General features: G+C 44.9%; 1 long non-coding RNA gene across 1 annotated transcript; it reads right to left on the bottom strand.

The window, feature by feature from the left end:
• Positions 1 to 2,640: 2,640 nt before the first annotated feature.
• On the bottom strand, positions 2,641 to 15,439 carry LOC145721128 (uncharacterized). Its single transcript, XR_014144592.1, has 4 exons — positions 15,124 to 15,439; positions 6,977 to 7,243; positions 6,199 to 6,381; positions 2,641 to 4,665 (listed from the first exon to the last, which is right to left on the bottom strand). It is a non-coding gene; the product is annotated as an uncharacterized LOC145721128 (long non-coding RNA).
• Between the last annotated feature and the right edge of the window lie 520 nt (positions 15,440 to 15,959).

Raw genomic sequence — 15,959 nt, 5'->3', positions numbered from 1 at the left:
CCATCTTGCTCCGCCCCCAACATTTGCTATATTTTGTAAGCATTTTTTTCATTTAACAACATACTGTGGACATTTTTTCCATATCATGTCGTTAACTGTTCTTCTCCAACATCGGCCTAAAAGGCTGCGTCACGTAAGTGGAATACTCCTGAATGAGGATTGACATTTACAAAATGATGTTTTGGGGAAGGTCGATCTAGCAGCAGGACTGAGCACGGGAAGAGCCTACATGCAAGGAGCAGTTTGGAAACTACTGAAATAACACAAGAGTTTGGTGACATGGGGTGCGATGACCAGCAGTGACTACAGGAAACATTAGGAAGAAAGAATCAACACCTTGGTAGCATCCAGGATGGAGGGTGAGTGACGATTCAAAGCTAAATGCCCAGGAGTGCCCTGGGTTTCAGGACTGGAAACTTGGAAGATGCCTTGGAAGGAACAGAGATCATCTTTGGTATCACTGATCCTCCAATTTATCTCGATATAGAGGTTTAGAGAATGCAAGTTAACTTCACAGAGGAAGAACTTTGTTTAGGAGAACAGCAGACTTGAACTCCCAGAGCCCAGGCACAAGGCCCCATTTCAACGTAGGGAGTCATTATTTATTATTTTATTTATTTATTATTATTTCTTTATTTATTATTCATTATTATAGGGAGTCACATTACAGTGAGGTGGAAAGACCACACTCTTGAGCATTAAAAAGATGGCATTGTGCATTGCCGCTCTACCACTTACTGTGACCTTTGGCAAGCCTCTTAGCCTTCTTGAGCCTTTTTGTCTATAAAATAAGAGTGATGATATTTACTACATAGAGTCATTGTGTGAATTAAATGAGATATGTGTAAAATGCAGTCCATAGCCAGTGGGTATTTAAGAAGTGGTAGTTTCTTTTATCACAGTAAAAAGAGCAATATTACACAGAGTAATAAGATCCCTCTAAATCGTCCCACGACAAGGTCCCTCCCTAGAGACACACTCATGGCCAACCCGGGCAGGACTATTTGTCAATGAAATGAAACTCATCCATGAGATGAAGTTAATTCTGAAATCATCCCTTTGACCCAGAGCTGTCTGCCCTGGCACGCAGAGGGCCCGTGGCTTCCCTTACGAGCCAGAGCCCGGAGATGTGCTAGGGGAGGCTGGAAAGGTTCCGTATGTGCCAGAAACTTCCAGAGGTTTTCTGACCACACTCGACTGATGTCCGTAGCAGAAGCAATGAGGATTTTGAATCAATATTGACAGACTCGGTGCTTACTCTTCTGTCCCTCCCCTGCCCCCAGCTCACAAGGATCTCAGGCTCAATGCTTCTCTGTAGTCAGAGTCCAAACACTGATTGTAATAAGTGTGCGGGCACGTCAATCTCTCTCAGTTGCAGTCTTTCCTTTCCTAAAGTGGACATATTCCTTCCTAGGGTAGGTCGAGGAGCTGAAGGAATATTGCATTTGAAAGTGCCCAGCATGGTATCTGAGAGAAGTGCACACTTGCTGTTGGCTTTCCTTTGGGACCCTCTCCAAAGCTCCCTCTCCATAGGCCAGCAGTATATAAATGACGCCAGAAAATGTAGTTGTTTCGGCTGCCTGGCAAGGGTCTAGTGTATGATTAATAGAGACATCAAAATAGCCATCATTCTTCCCGCCCCCCGCAAACTCCCCCCAACCAACAACTCTGTGACACAGCAAGAAACACGAAATATCCATTCTCCTAACTTAACTCTTGCCCCTTGAGGTTGGAAGAAGAGAAAACTTAGATTCAATCACCAGCGCCCCATTTGCCTTAGATGACACGAAGCACATTTCTACATGGCAGGTAACAAATGTTTCTTCAGAAAACACGAGGGTACCTGCAGGTCTGCCAGAGAAAGTGCACCATTTATCTGCTCAGTATCTACTCCTACAGTTACCGAATCTGATTTTCACAACAGCCGGCGAGATGGGTCCTCATTTATCAGATGAGGCAAAGACTCAGAAAGATTTAGTGGATGCTCAGCACAACAGGTGTTATCTGCCTCCCTCTTGTCCACATTTCTTTTAATTTCCCAGTATGTGTTCCTATCATCTTGGTTATAGATGTTTATAGACCAGGTTATAGACCAGCAGTCCTCCAGCCCACACAAAACGAGCAGCGGTGTAGACCATATTTCCATCTTCGGACAAGTTAAATTCAGTGGATACAGTGTTAAACTTTGAGTGCTCCCTCTCAAACCCATGTTGATGAGACCTCCAACAAACAGTAAAGGTGGAATTACAGTTTTAAAGTTAAAGCCCAACTTGTTGACTCATTGGTTAAAAACAAACCCTCCAGTGCACCAGTTCCCCCATTTTTTTTTTTTTTAACAAGACCATTATGCTTTCAAAAGTGAAATCAGTGGAAATGTGCTGTTTCCAGCTGCCCTATGTCCCTGTTCCTTTTCTTTCTTTCTCACCCTGTGTGTGAATATTACAGGTTTCCTCCTTCCAGAGATGCTCACAGCTGTTTCCCTTCCTCCCTCTTCTGAGCCCTCTAAGGCAGCTTTCATTCTTCTACCTCAGCCTGCCTGGGGCCCCATGGAAACTCCCCTGCCGTATGATTGCTTCCACACTTTTATGTGCTTTAAAGAATATCAGCTGAGAATTGCTTATTGATCCCGAGTGGGGAATCCTCCCTTACAAAGCAATTTGCAGCCATTGAAGGAATGTCGGGGCATCCTTCTCTACATCCTGTCCCCCTCCTCCACACCCCATCTGCGTGTTGACACCCTCCAAACCAGGCCCACCCTTGCTCGTGCCTCCTTTTCTAAGGATGTCCGATGAAACTGACTTTTCTGATTCTCAGACACGGATCGTGTGAACCATTTGAGCATTCCAGTTTTACACTAGATCTCTATCTACTTTGGAGATTTTATTTATTTTTTTAAAAGATTTTATCTAGTTGATAATGAGAGAAAGAGAGAGCAGAGAGAGAGAGAGAGCATGGGCAGGGGGAGCACCAGGCAGAGGGAAAAGCAGACTCCCCACCGAGCAGGGAGCCCCACGAGGGACTCCATCCCAGGAGCCTGGGATCATGACCTGAGCTGAAGGCAGAAGCTAAACCGACTGAGCCACCTGGGCACCCCTGGAGATTTTATTTTGATACCCAAATAAGGAAAAGACTCAGTTGCTCCCCAAGCACTTAAAGTCCTGAGAGACATGGATTCCACCTGCTCAGCTAGCATTAATGCTTCATACCTTCTTCTACCTACCAAGCAGCAGCAAAATGGTGGCTGTGCTAGGGTAGAGGCCATTGGTCATGTTGTTCCTGATTGGCAGGACCCCATGTACTGCAGGCTTGTCAGTGCTCTGCTCAGAGTAACAATGAAGAAAGGAGCAAGCAGCTTTGGAGTGGCCACTTTGCTCCAGGCCCTGGGCTAGTCACAGTCAAATACGGGATTTTATTAATCCTATCCACAACCTCTCTGGAAGATCTGACACCACGCTCCTAGAAAATGAAGACTTCCCACGGACCTTTCTCTGGTCCTCATGATTTTATCAATGAGAACACTGAGCTCAGAGAAGTTAAATGGTTTGCACAAGATCACACAGCAAGTAAGTGGCAGACACAGGCAACCCAATCTTCTGCCTCCAAGTTCAATGCACTTTCCATCTCTCCACAGCTGGCAAGGGTTCCGTATACTCAAAATTCACCCTGGAAATAAAGTTGGTGCATTGGATTTTCCATTTTGGTACGATAATGTCTGCCATTATTCTATGAATATGAGTCGGTATTCCAAAAGTGATGCTCCCTTTCCGCCAAGGTACTAACAAAGGTGCCACCTGGTTGCAGCCTCAGTATCCAGACCCCTCTGAATCGCCTTCAGCCTGAGCAACTCAGTCAGAGAGAATGCAGCACACTTGTCTAAAATGGGCCTTTTTTTCCCCACAAAAGTAGAACTTTTATCTTTTTTTTTAAAAGATTTATTTATTCATTTGAGAGAGCGAGAATGAGAGAGAGTACATGAGAGGGGGGAGGGTCAGAGGGAGAAGCAGACTCCCCGCTGAGCAGGGAGCCCGATGTGGGACTCGATCCAGGGACTCCAGGATCATGACCTGAGCCGAAGGCATACGCTTAACCAACTGAGCCACCCAGGCGCCCAAAAGTAGAACTTTTATTAAGCAACAAAGCTAAACATTTACTTCATAAGCATAGGTTCACATTTAAAAGGCTAATAACATATAGAGCAAGATTTTTTAAAAAATCAAGTTAAAAATAGAGTTGAGGGGCTCCTGGGTGGCTCAGTTGGTTAAGTGTCTGCCTTCAGCTCAGGTCATGATCCCAGGGTCCTGGGATCGAGCCCCACATCAGGCTCCTGTGGGGAGCCTGCTTTTCCCTCTGCCTCTGTCCCTCCCCGCCCCCGCCCGGCTCGTGCCCTTTCTCTCTCTCAAATAAATAAATAAAATCTTAAAAAAAGAAAATAAAAAAGAGTGTCCTTTCTTGTAGTCCAGTGAAGGCCTATGAAACTTTCAAGGTCCGGTTCAATGGTTGCCTCAAGGAGAAAGCCTTCCTGTGAGCCCCGCACCAAGCCGCATCATTCCTTCCGTCCTCTGGGCTTCCTTAGAGTCCGCTCCCCGGCTTCGGATCAGAGCAACTTCCGACATGGCAGAAACAGATGCTTTTTCATCTTTGCATCTTCAGTATCTGTCACAGCACCTGCCACATAGTAGGTGTGTGATAAATGTTTATCAAGTTGAATTTGTTGAAAGTTCCAAAAATGGATAGCCACAGAATAATTGGTTCTGAGAGAATATCTTCTGGTCATTTTAACAGTTCCAAATTCCAACCAGTCTCCTTAAACTGAATGATCAACCTCTAAACCCACTATAAACATTCCACTTAATGTTTTATGATGTTTGTACTAACTTTTCATATTACACTATCCACATCCACCTGGATACTAGGATTAGAGCCCTCTTTATTTTGTATGTATGTAAGTATGAAGTAGAATCCAATAGAAGCCTGGATATCTGAATGAAGCAAAAATTGGGACCTTTTAGAACTTAATTTGACAAAAACGCAACTTTCGGTTGCCAAGTACTGCTTCCTTATTTCCTTTCATTATCTGATTTAACAAGTTGTTACCCTAAAGGAGCGTGTAAATGCCACTCTACGGCTGGGCCCTACCACCTATAAGGTAGAGATGATGATAAGACCGGTCTATGGGGTTATTGTAAAGAATAAATAAAATAAACATCAAAGGGATCTGATCAACAGTAGGCATTATAATGACAAATCTTCTGCTTGTCCTGAATGCCTGAAAAGAAATTTCCGCTAGGTCTGTGTTGTCCCGTTCACTGACAAATCCAAGATTATGGTGTTTCATTTTTAAAACTGCTCTTACTGGGGTGCCTGGGTAGCTCAGTCATTAAGTGTCTGCCTTCGGCTCAGATCATGACCCCAGGGTCCTGGGATCAAGTCCCGCATCGGGCTCCCTCCTCAGTGGGGAGCCTACTTCTCTCTCTCCCACTCCCCCTGCTTGTGTTCCCTCTCTCGTTGTGTCTCTCTCTGTCAAATAAATAAATAAAATCTTTTAAAAAAAATAAAAAAATAAAACTGTTCTTACAAAATGGGCTCACACATCAGTTGGTTTTTGAATAACCCCAAATGGTACAAAACCTGTAAGACCATTCACAATCAGGTTTCTATATGAGCAGTCTCACTTATAACCACCTTGTCTCTTAGAAACACTTATTCATTCATTTTTTCTTTCAATAAATCTTAATTGAGAAAATAAGGTGCTCTGGAGACTTGCTTTAGAAAGAGTGCGTAATGCAGCCTAAGGGCAAGGAAGGAAAGCTTTCTCAGAGGAAGCGAGGCTCCAGAGCACCTTATTTCATTTCGGGGAATACCTAACACATCATTTTGAAATGGCCCATTTGCATCTTCCCTGGCACTATCAGTGGTATAAGGTCAGGGCCTGGGTTTTACCCATGTCGGAAGGCTTAGTGCTCAGTATGGTGCTTAGCACATAGTTAGCTCTCAATTAATATTTACTGAAAGAAAAATAATGAATGAATGTTTATAAGAGGAGAGCGAGACGTGGGTAAATGTCTGATCCCATATTTGGAAGACCAGACATGACTAAAGGACAAAAATAATTAGGAATAATACTTGAGGGTTCGTTTTCCCCAAAGAGCAGGTATACTTCCAAGCTTTGCCTTATTTAGAACATTCCCAGACTAGTACCTGGATGTGACAGACACTGGGTGAGCATGGATGTATAGTTTTGTGATTGAAAATAAACACAGCCCATCATTTGACCAGTGGCAACGTTCCACTCTCTTCACCTCCGTTCCCTGCCTTTCCTTCTGAGGGCTTATTTTTAATTCTCCATACGAAGGTGATGCTCAACCATGGAGTCTCCATATCCTAAAAGGGAAAGTGAGAAATTATTAGAAGAGGACTAAACACGAAGGTGCATCATTCACAACCAAAACAGATATCCCACTAGATAGCTCCCATTCTCCTTTTAACACCTACCATTTCTATTGCAACATTGATATATTTGGAATGTAATAATTAATATTTGTATGGCAATTATAATTAATATTATTAATAATTAATATGTGTATTAAAATTTGTATAATAATTAATATTGTATCTTTAATGTGCCTATCAAAATACTGAATTTAATCATCATGACGATCCTGTAAGACAAAGTCTTATTCTTCCTATTGAACAAATTAGTAAATTGAGTTCCATGCAGTTAAGTGACTTAACCTAAAATCACACAGCCTGTAAGTCCTGTAGTAGTGAAGACCAGAATCAAACCCAGTTCTTCCAGGTCTGACACTCTGCTGTTTGTTTGGCTTCGTGTTACAGTTATTTCCATGTACTCTGCTTACCCCTAAGTCCTTTTCTTACTCATCACTGTCTCCCTTACAGCACCTACCGTACCTTGCTCATAGTAAACACACAATAAAATTCAAGAAACTGAACTTCTTTAAAGATCTGATCTACTTACGTGAAGAGAATTGTAAAGTATGGTAACTGAAGTTTCGTGTCTTCTGGTCAAAGAGCAGAGGTACTTTGAAGCCTTTCCTCATGGAAGGTGCTCAGGGAAACAGCCCCTGAATGCAGAGCCAATTCCAATTCTGGAATGCGTAGTCCAGTGCAGGACGGCGGGCAGCACTATAGCCCACCAGCCCAAATCCCCAGACATGCCAGGGAAGAAGCGATGCTCCTAGCGGGTACCAGTTTCAAATATTTCCTCCAGGATGGCTCAAGGTACCTAAGAACAAGTGACGCTAATAATTAAAAGCAAAACTAAACGAAGCACATATGAGCTGGATCTTGCCATTGTATCGCACTGTTGTTACCCTATTGGTAGCTTACAAGAGGCAGGGATGGTAGGGTTAAAGCAGGAACTGGCTGTGCCCAGTTTCCTCGCCTGTAAAGGGGGAGAATACTCGTGTACTTCATTAGGGTGCTGCAGCCATGCACCAGCCCATGAGCGCTCTGTGCTTAACGGTTGCTCCCCTCACTCTTTCCCTGAAATTGTATCCTACCTGTTCCTGGGTTCTGTATGTCTTTTCCGCATGACTGTGAACCTCATGTATCAGTCATTTCCTTGAATCCCTATGGCATTCACCATCTGGCTTATATGGGTCCTTATCGTCCCTGCATGTTAACCTTATTTCTCAGAGAGCATGAACTCCGCAAAGGCAAGCCAGACACCTGGCAAGCAAGGTTAAACTGTGCTCTGAATTCTTGCTGCTCACTGTGTAAGGAGGTGCTCGTGTTACTCTGATATTTCGCTGTTTCTCCAGGAAAAGTTTCAGTACATGTGACGGGTTGAAAGAATATAGGCATGTTATTACAAAATACCCTAAAAGAAAATATAGAATAAAACATAACCGGTATTATTCAAATGTTTATTTAATTTAATTTATTTTTTAAAAAGATTTTATTTATTTGAGAGAGAGAGAGAGCACAAGCAGGGGGAGCAGGAGGGGAGAAGCAGACTCCCCTCTGAGCAGGGAGCCCGACATGGAGCTCCATTCCAGGAACCTAATATCATGACCTAAGCTGAAGGCAGATGCTTAACTGACTAAGCCACCCAGGCACCCGTCAAATGTTTATTTTAAATCATTATTTTCTAGGTGCTAGTTTTAAACTCTCTTCTGTTTTCATTGAGGGTACTGCTCCTTTGATATATGTCTTTTTTTTTTTTTTTAAAGATTTTGTTTATTTGACAGAGAGAGACACAACAAGAGAGGAAACACAAGCAGGGAGAGTGGGAGAGGGAGAAGCAGGCTTCCTGAGGAGCAGGGAGCCCGATGCGGGGCTCCATCCCGGGACTCTGGGATCATGACCTGAATGGAAGGCAGACGCTTAACAACTGAGCCACCCAGGTGCCCCTCCTTTGATATATGTCTTAGGAAGAATTCTTCCTCCTTAGGTAGCTGCGGGGCCCAGCCCCACCCAATTTTCAGGCTAGCCTGGCAAAGACCAATGTTTTTTGGAGGGCTCAGACCTTTGTCTGCTAGGTCTGGAACCTATCTTGTTCCTACACATCTGCCCCATATCTGGTGTACTTGGTGCTGAGACTGACAAGCCATAAGTAACCCCCATCTCCCATCGGACAGTCCAATTTGTGTGGCTGGGCTTCTGCCTGTTTCCTACTGAATACTTCCCTCGTGGGCTGGCACTCTACCCTGAGCCCAGCCCACTCAGCCAGCCAGCCTGACTCTGTCAGTGCCCCTCCCCTGGAAGGGGAACAGGGCACAGTCAGCCAAAAGGCTTCACAACTTTCAGTGCTCTTATGGGACAAGCTTAAGTTTGCTAAAGATTAAGGCTGAGATTAAAGTTAACTGCTGGGAAATGCTTCTAATGAAACAGTAACTCAGAACCATGAACTAATGCCAGTCCTAACTACATGTTACTATCCTATATGACTGCTGCCATATTGATTCATTATGTCAGACCTTCTTGGATAGCAATGGCTTCAGTCAAGTTCAAATTCACTGAGCCCTTTGCTCCCTGGACACTGGACAATTGGGCATCTTTCTAGAAGATGAGTTCTTGAGCCAGAGTTGATTCCAGCTTCCCACCCTTCACCTCCAGCTCCTACAACAAGATCCTTGCATGGCTTTGTGTCCTTTCCTCTGAGACTGGACTTCCTAGGGTTTTCCTTCATGGGAACTAGACCTCAAAAATAAATCTAAGGATAGGAGAACACACCAATTTCTGCCATGTTACCTAGAGGCCCCCACCTTAATACAACAGCACGTTTAGAGTCCTTTAACTGAGTTTCGGGAGCTGCCACCGGCTCATTAAAACAGGGTGCCTTTATATGGTTTTCTAGCCCTTGTTCCCCTAACGCTGTCATTTCCAACTAAGAAGCTTTTTATCCGGTGTGCTTGTTTGCCAAAACTCATATAAATCAGAGTGTGCACTTTGCAAGGCTTAGATTTGATTAATCTTAAAAAATTTAGAAGCTGCATGAGTGGGGTTTGAGATTAAGTGTGCAAAGATGTTTAGGAGCAGCCTCCCCACCAGCCTTCAGATTGAGATGGATGAGGAGCAATACTGGGTTTGAGCTGCCCATAATTGAAAAAGTGTGTGCCCAAAATATCATATTTATCCTTCCTTTCTCCAAGAGCCATAACTCTTAAGGCCTCTGTTAGAACCTCAATAAAGTGAATGTCTTCAACTGTAAGCATCCCAGATACTCTCAGCATTTATGATATTTAAAGAACAGGGATGGGGCGCCTGGGTGGCTCAGTCGTTAGGCATCTGCCTTCGGCTCAGGTCATGATCCCAGGGTCCTGGGATCGAGTCCCACATCGGGCTCCCTGCTCAGCGGGAAGCCTGCTTCTCCCTCTCCCACTCCCCCGCTTGTGCTCCTGCTCTCGCTATCTCTCTCTCTGTCAAAAAAAAAAAAAAAAAAAAAATCTTTAAAAAAAAAAAAAAGAACAGGGATAGGAAGGCTGAGGATAAAAGGTATTGGGGCAGAAGAGGAGGGTGAGTTCCTGAGTGGGACACGGCCCCCAGGCATCCCTGGGAAAGTAGCATAAACCTGCAGAAGAGGAGCATTTGTGAGTGAGTGAACAATAGGAGGGCAAATGTGAAATACGCGAATCTAATCTGCTAACCCGGAGGTTGTGCTCATAGTGGCCACTGTGGTCCTTCCAGAAGGTGTCCAGGGCTACCTGGTACCCAGCTCTGGGGGCTCCATTCACGCCCTATTTTATGTAAGCGAATGTGGTTCCTGAAGTTGTGAAACATGTTGGCCGTAGCAATGGAAGCCCAGAGAGAGAGCCAAATGTGGGCCCCCCGGGGCAGGACTGCAGGTCTTCTGGGCCTCTCTAAGCCTTGAAACTGTGCCAGTGGCCCCTTCAGACGAAGCTGAGGAGCGGCATTCATTTAAACCCCAGGCACCTGCTCTACGTGGTCCTGAGCACGGTGTGGTGAGGAATGCAGATACGTATGAGAAGCGTGTACTGATATGGGGGAGCCTTTGGGGAGGGCTGCAATCTCTTACTCGGCCACGACTCTGCTATCTCACTGGGATTTGAACGCGCTATCACCTAATCAGCCTTTTGTTCCCTTACCACCCAACCCTGTCCTTTTCCACTTCACCCACCCCGGCTTCCTCAACTCCTTTTGTTTTAAATCACATAATGCAGACTCCCAACTATAGACAACTATAGATGTGACCTTGGACTCAGAATCTCTCCAGAAAATTAACTCTGCTTTTTGCTCTCTTTGGAATACTTAAATGTCGACATTTAAAAGTTCTACTAGTGTTTTGTGTGTGTGTGTGTGTGTGTATTCACACCCATCACCCATACACAGATAATCCACAGAGGGCATTTTTAAGTTAAGCACAGGCCCAGGGCTATACGACCAACTTTGAACGTGAATCATAAATTAAACGTAAGTATTAAAAAGTTGGCAAGACCCTTAACATGAGGTTTTATTTTCACTTGTAGGTCTGTTAAGTTTGAACAAGGGTCACGCTTAGTAGCCACGTGCAAGAGTGTTATGTCAGAACAAGAAAAGGGGCTGGTTCTCCCTGTTTGTGTTTGTTTTTCAAAGGTGAAATGCAAAGAGATGGTATAGTGAGCAGAATATTCTGACCACTCCCTGGAACTCGGTGATGCAAAGAACTCGGGGACAAATGAACAGATCCCTGAGCTACTGTGAGGTGCACAGGAAGGTTCATGGAGATCGACAATCAGCAGTACTGGGGACGGCACACAGGGCAGTGTCTCAGCCTGCCTGGAGGTCCCGAATGGAGAGGTCTGGGGGTGATTCTGATGCAGGTAGTCAGGGGCCTTACTGAGGAACTCACAGGCTCAGTGAAAACCTGCTGACCATCTCCATGACCCACATCTATATCATGGGCACACAGGGACTCATTTGACTCTTCTCGTAATTTTAAATTTTTGTAAAACGAAAAGTCAAACCAAACCAAACCAAAAACCCATCCTTTCACAGTGTGCCTAATTTACCAAATGCCCCACATCTCAGAAACATAAGCGAAAAAGACAAAGGAGAGGGTGGAATTCTCTTTCTTGGCTCCGTGTGGATCTGTGTGCCTTGAAATTCTTCTACACTTGTTGAAAAGCCACATAAGGGATGCTTAGTCAGAAGTCTGGCCACTTCATATCAGACCAGATGACAGACTGACAGCATATACTTAGTACAGCATGTATTTTTGTCCTGGACCCTCCAGAGGACAGAAGAGGGGCCCCGCCACATCCACAGGTGTAGATGCATTTTCCCCACTGGGTGAGGAGCTGCAGTCCGAAATTCTTTTCCTAGGGGCTGAGAACCCAACATATGTGACTGATTAGAGCTAATATCTCATTTCTAATTCCATTGATTCCATGAAAAGAGCAAGTCCCAAAGACCATGGCTATTCTTAGCAATTTCAGCTCCTCCCCCACTGGGCTTCCTGCCTCTGCGGGAGGAAGAAGGTGGCCAGGAGGGAGTCTTGTCCCACGTGGGCATCGAGTGTCAGTGGGACACCGTGTCCAAAGCACCCGCCTGCGGTCAGAGCCACACAAACCCACACATGGGTCTCTCCTGCCTCCTGTCTTTCCCATTTCCAAGCCACAGCTGTTGCAGAACCACCATTAATAATGAGAAGACTCCTTTGTGGGCCCAAGAATCCTGCGACTTCCACACTCAAAATGCGTCCCTCCTCCCTAGCCCTTTAATCTCCCTGTGGTTTGGGTAGGAAAGCCTCTCCATGGCCCTCTTTTTCGTTACCGCAGGAAAGAAAAAGTGTGGGCCCCATCCATCCAAATTAAAGATTTTAGTCCTCAGGGTGGATTTTTCAATGCAGACATAACAACAGCCCAAGAGGCCTGATCTCAGGCCCCTCGGAGGAGAACAGAAGAGAGGATGAAGCCGACTTGCCCAGTCAGCCCTTCTGAGGCTGTAGGGTTCCACACAATACCTGCTGGTCTTCCCTGCGGTGGCCTCAGTGAGTGCTTGTAAGGCTGAATAGAATTAATCACATAGAATGTCCCTCAGCATTCTCCGGGTGTAGCCAGCCCTTGTCTTTGAGAGGCCCTGTAGTTTCACAGACAACACCTCAGGCCTGACGTTAGCTCAGCACCGCCTTCCGGGAGCTGTGTGATCTCAGACAAGCCTCCCGACTTCTCTGAGTCTCATTTTCTGCCCTGGGGAGAACAAAAGCCTTGCACCAGAATTACTAAATGTTTTCTATGACCTCTTCCAGCTTTAAAGAGATAAGAACAAAGATTCGAGTCAACACTGGCTTTCCCTTAAGTCAAAATTTCCACCAAGTTGCCGAAGGCCACCATATATTTTCTGCATCCTGCTCTCTATTCTTCGGTCTTTGAAAACAGACCAGGTTGAATGCAACCTCATGGTTCACATTCGCACGGAAAAATCAGAGCCCCCAAAGCCAGCACCAGGGATAAAATGATGATAAATGGAAACGAACTTTATCATCCAAAAATACCCCTCGAACTCTGAAGAAATATCGATAATAACTCCCCATCTGCTCAATAAATCAGAACAAGACTGGAGATCCTACCCAACATTGTTTGAGCATGGAGGACAGCCAGTAAAGTACTAGGGTTTCATGAAAACTGATCTCAGGAGAACTGACATAAATAAAACATGTCAGAGTTTTAAAGAGGAAAAGAAAATAAAAGGGATAGCATAAGTGTTTTCTGTTTATTATTATCCTCACTGTAAAGAGCTTTTGTAGGAAGAGCACAGGTCTAGGAATCAGGATGCTAGGCTCCTACTCTAGTCTCCACCACAGAATCCCACCCAAACTTAGGGAAATCATTTTTCACCTCTCTATACAGACTACCTTTCTTCGTGATTGTGAGGCTCAGAGAAAACATTAAATAAAACATAGAAAAGGGCTTTGGGGGAGGGGTGGTGAGAAGTGCCTGAAACTTAAGATGCTTTGTGAATAAACTGCATGGCTATTTAAAAACAATACGGTGGACTGACTCCTCCAAGTCCTCGAGTAAAAGAGCAGTGGGAGCAGCGGCTACTTTAGGGCGCCCCCAGCAGGCTGGCCCTGGTGTTGGCACCAGGCGCGAGCCCAAGATTTCCATAGGAAATCCATAGGACCTTCCCCGGATCTGAGCTCAGCCTGGGCTAGGGGAGGTGGCGAGACCTGTGGTAGGGATGAGCAGGGCGGAGTTGAGTGAGAAAGCTCAGTTTAGTCTTCACTGCCGAGCTGCCTACAACGCTATAGTTAAGCCCCCTCCCCCATCCCCGCCCCGACAAGTCCCAGATCTGTTGGGTAGGGCCCAGATTTTTACAAGTGAGGCTCTCAGTTCTCCTGGCCAATCGCTCTCTTCTATCTCAATACTCTGCGGAGAGGGGTTGGGCGGGGGGAGCCCGGGTTCTCCCGAAGTCATCTCAAGGTGTGGGGTGGCCCTGGGTGACTGACAGTCAATCGTTACTCAGGGTGTGAGAGCTCAGGTTAGGGGACCCCCACCAGTTTGAAGAACTCTTGGCTTAAATATGGATTCTTGGTGTCTCCAGTGAATATCTGGTATGTTCCCCACCCCCAAACAATGTCATAAATGTAGTCTACAGTCTAAATGACTAATCAGCCATATAAATGGACTGAAATATCTTCTGAGGCTAAAGTAAGAACAGCTGTAATGATTGTAGTACATAGTTGGAAACTCAAACTGGGATAAGTCCAATAATTTATAGGTATCTCTGCATGTTTACATAAATGTGGTCAAATGCCAGAATTACTAGCATGTACCATATGGAAAATAAAAATCATTCTTGGGGGGGGGGACTCTCTTAGATATTCTATCTGGGAAAGGACTTTGAAAATACATGGCACAGAAAATAGTGCATGCAATCTGAGCCACATATAATCATCTTTGGGAGGTCAACACCACAAAAAATTCTCCCTTTTAAAAATTGGATTTTCTGACGTTTTCCTTGTCTTTATCCCTTTTCCCCAGATCCTGAGCTCCTGATGGAATGTGGGAGGCGGCCGCTGCCGAGGCACACCACTATGATTCTCAGGCTTTGGGGATTGTAGGTGGGGGCATGGGAGTGTCAGAGATTATGTTTTGACTTTCTCATACTGATGCGGAATAAAGGGATCCCCAAAGAGAAAGAAAAGGGGATTTATTTATCACTTGGATTGTCAGCTACGATACAGCCAATTTCTACAGATTTTAGGTGGGTCAGAAGGAAATGCATTATTTGAACAGAGTAAGTATTTCAGAGAACCATAGAATTTTAGCATTAGAGGGAAATTTAAGGGTCATTATATTCTACAAATGAAGAACTCTTCCCCAAAGTAAAGTGGCTTCTTTTAAAATGTATTACTATCAGAGCCACAAACATCCACTTGAAAATATGTATAAAGAGAAAAAATAAGTGGAAGAGGAAGAGGCAAATAAGGGGGAGATGGTGGTTTCACAGAGAGAGACAGAGATGGAGAGAAAGAGACAGAGAGAGGGAGAATAAAGAAAAACACGAGATGTGAGGACGTGAAGAGGCAGTCTGTAAGAGGGCTGGAGACAGAGTAATTGTTACACAAATATGAGAAAAATACCATGATATATACTTAGCAATATCCCATGCTTCCCTTTCTTGATTTCCTCTACATAATGAGCCAATCCTCCAACTTACCAAATGGGACATCTTGGAAGAATCCAGATTTCTGGGCAGTCCCGAGCACTGGAAAGCCGGCCACCAGCTTTAACAAATAGATCCTAGTCTAATTTGGACAGTGCCTGGAAGAGACCCGAGAAATCATCTTTTCATTTTTTGATTTTTGTGCTTTCTCCCCCCTCCGCCACACCTAAACCGTTCCAGAGAGATGGAACTCTCTGGTGATTCTATTCCCAGAAGGAAGCTGCCTGCCTTGAAGCATCTGGCCTGGCGTCCTCATGTTGCACAGCTCATAGCTCATCTTTCTCTGTGCCCTGGGCAGCTGATCTGAATATGGAGTTTGCATGAACTTCAAAGGAAGCTGGCAGGATGGGGTTGGGGCCTCGCTGCTTTAATCAAGATGGATTCAAAACCTCTGCTTATCACGTAGAAAACTAAAACCAGCAATGGAGAGCTAATTGACAATGACTAAAAGGGAAATGGCAATATAAAAGGTGCAGGGAGCTCAATGAGATTAGATTTAAAGAGGTAATACCCTCCTAGCAGTTGATGATGGATCACATTTACTTCTTGCCTCCATAAATAATACAGCACATGGAATAAGATAGCCTCCTATAAGGTATGAGATGGGAAGTTCAGGAAAATATGCAAAAGCTCAAAAACATTGTTTCCACCTGCCTGTCATGGTATTGATATTCTTCCCACCTTGAGCATGGGCTCCTCATTCAAGCTTCTTTGGCCAGTGGTGGGAGCTGTACCCCTGGCCACTCCGCCATGACTCTGTACCTCATGGGGACATCACTCGACACCTGCCTCTTCTCTTCTGAAGCTCTACTTCATATAGGGACTGTGCA

Source organism: Leptonychotes weddellii, chromosome 4, assembly GCF_054177405.1.
Source record: "Leptonychotes weddellii isolate Sample4059 chromosome 4, ASM5417740v2, whole genome shotgun sequence".
Taxonomy (NCBI): domain Eukaryota; kingdom Metazoa; phylum Chordata; class Mammalia; order Carnivora; family Phocidae; genus Leptonychotes; species Leptonychotes weddellii.
Note: the sequence above shows the minus strand (reverse complement) of the source record. Positions and strands in the feature narration are given on the sequence as shown.